The following is a 2452-nucleotide window of genomic DNA, read 5'->3' as shown; positions in this document are numbered from 1 at the left end:
GTAAGTTTAATTTTACTTTTACTGAATGTTATTTGTCTCTCCTTACAAATGTTACCTGTGTCAATTATATTTCTTCTTTCTATTGGTTCAGCGTGTAAGTTTAATTTACACTATTCATTAATGATTGAATGTTATTTGTATATTCTTACAAATGTTGCCTGTGTCAATTATATTTCTTCTTTCTATTGGTTTAGGTTGTAAGTTTAATTTACATGATTGAATGTTATTTGTATCTCCTTACAAATGTTACCTGTGTCAATTATGTTTCTTCTTTCTATTGGTTCAGACTGTAAGTTTAATTCACACTATTCATTAATGATTGAATGTTATTTGTATCTCCTTATAAATGTTACCTGTGTCAATTATATTTCTTCTTTCAGTCTGTAAGTTTAATTCACACTATTCATTAATGATTGAATGTTATTTGTATCTCCTTACAAATGTTACCTGTGTCAATTATATTTTTTCTTTCTATTGGTTCAGCGTGTAAGTTTAATTCACACTATTCATTAATGATTGAATGTTATTTGTATCTCCTTACAAATGTTACCTGTGTCAATTATATTTCTTCTTTCTATTGGTTCAGACTGTAAGTTTAATTTACACTATTCTTTAATGATTGAATGTTTTTGTATCTCCTTACAAATGTTACCTGTGTCAATTATGTTTCTTCTTTCTATTGGTTCAGGATGTAAGTTTAATTTACACTATTCATTAATGATTGAATGTTATTTGTATCTCCTTACAAATGTTACCTGTGTCAATTATATTTCTTCTTTCTATTGGTTCAGACTGTAAGTTTAATTCACACTATTCATTAATGATTGAATGTTATTTGTATCTCCTTACAAATGTTAACTGTGTCAATTATATTTCTTCTTTCTATTGGTTCAGCCTGTAAGTTTAATTCACACTATTCATTAATGATTGAATGTTATTTGTATCTCCTTACAAATGTTATTTGTATCTCCTTACAAATGTTACCTGTGTCAATTATGTTTCTTCTTTCTATTGGTTCAGTCTGTAAGTTTAATTCAAACTATTCATTAATGATTGAATGTTATTTGTATCTCCTTACAAATGTTACCTGTGTCAATTATATTTTTTCTTTCTATTGGTTCAGCGTGTAAGTTTAATTCACACTATTCATTAATGATTGCATGTTATTTGTATCTCCTTACAAATGTTACCTGTGTAAATTATGTTTCTTCTTTCTATTGGTTCAGACTGTAAGTTTAATTTACACTATTCATTAATGATTGAATGTTATTTATATCTCCTTACAAATGTTATTTGTATCTCCTTACAAATGTTACCTGTGTCAATTATGTTTCTTCTTTCTATTGGTTCAGCCTGTAAGTTTAAGTCACACTATTTATTAATGATTGAATGTTATTTGTATCTCCTTACAAATGTTACCTGTGTCAATTATTATTTCTTCTTTCAGTCTGTAAGTTTAATTCAAACTATTCATTAATGATTGAATGTTATTTGTATCTCCTTACAAATGTTACCTGTGTCAATTATATTTTTTCTTTCTATTGGTTCAGCGTGTAAGTTTAATTCACACTATTCATTAATGATTGAATGTTATTTGTATCTCCTTACAAATGTTACCTGTGTAAATTATGTTTCTTCTTTCTATTGGTTCAGACTGTAAGTTTAATTTACACTATTCATTAATGATTGAATGTTTTTGTATCTCCTTACAAATGTTACCTGTGTCAATTATATTTCTTCTTTCTATTGGTTCAGGATGTAAGTTTAATTTACACTATTCATTAATGATTGAATGTTATTTGTATCTCCTTACAAATGTTACCTGTGTCAATTATATTTCTTCTTTCTATTGGTTCAGCCTGTAAGTTTAATTCACACTATTCATTAATGATTGAATGTTATTTGTATCTCCTTACAAATGTTACCTATGTCAATTATATTTCTTCTTTCTATTGGTTCAGCCTGTAAGTTTAATTCACACTATTCATTAATGATTGAATGTTATTTATATCTCCTTACAAATGTTATTTGTATCTCCTTACAAATGTTGCCTGTGTCAATTATGTTTCTTCTTTCTATTGGTTCAGACTGTAAGTTTAATTCACACTATTCATTAATGATTGAATGTTATTTGTATCTCCTTAAAAATGTTACCTGTGTCAATTATATTTCTTCTTTCAGTCTGTAAGTTTAATTCACACTATTCATTAATGATTGAATGTTATTTGTATCTCCTTACAAATGTTACCTGTGTCAATTATGTTTCTTCTTTCTATTGGTTCAGATTGTAAGTTTAATTCACACTATTCATTAATGATTGAATGTTATTTATATCTCCTTACAAATGTTATTTGTATCTCCTTACAAATGTTACCTGTGTCAATTATGTTTCTTCTTTCTATTGGTTCAGTCTGTAAGTTTAATTCACACTATTCATTAATGATGAATGTAT

The sequence above is a fragment of the Amphimedon queenslandica genome, unplaced genomic scaffold (genome assembly GCF_000090795.2).
Source record: "Amphimedon queenslandica unplaced genomic scaffold, v1.1 AMPQUscaffold_11724, whole genome shotgun sequence".
NCBI classification, from domain to species: domain Eukaryota; kingdom Metazoa; phylum Porifera; class Demospongiae; order Haplosclerida; family Niphatidae; genus Amphimedon; species Amphimedon queenslandica.
This window is presented reverse-complemented; position numbering follows the sequence as displayed.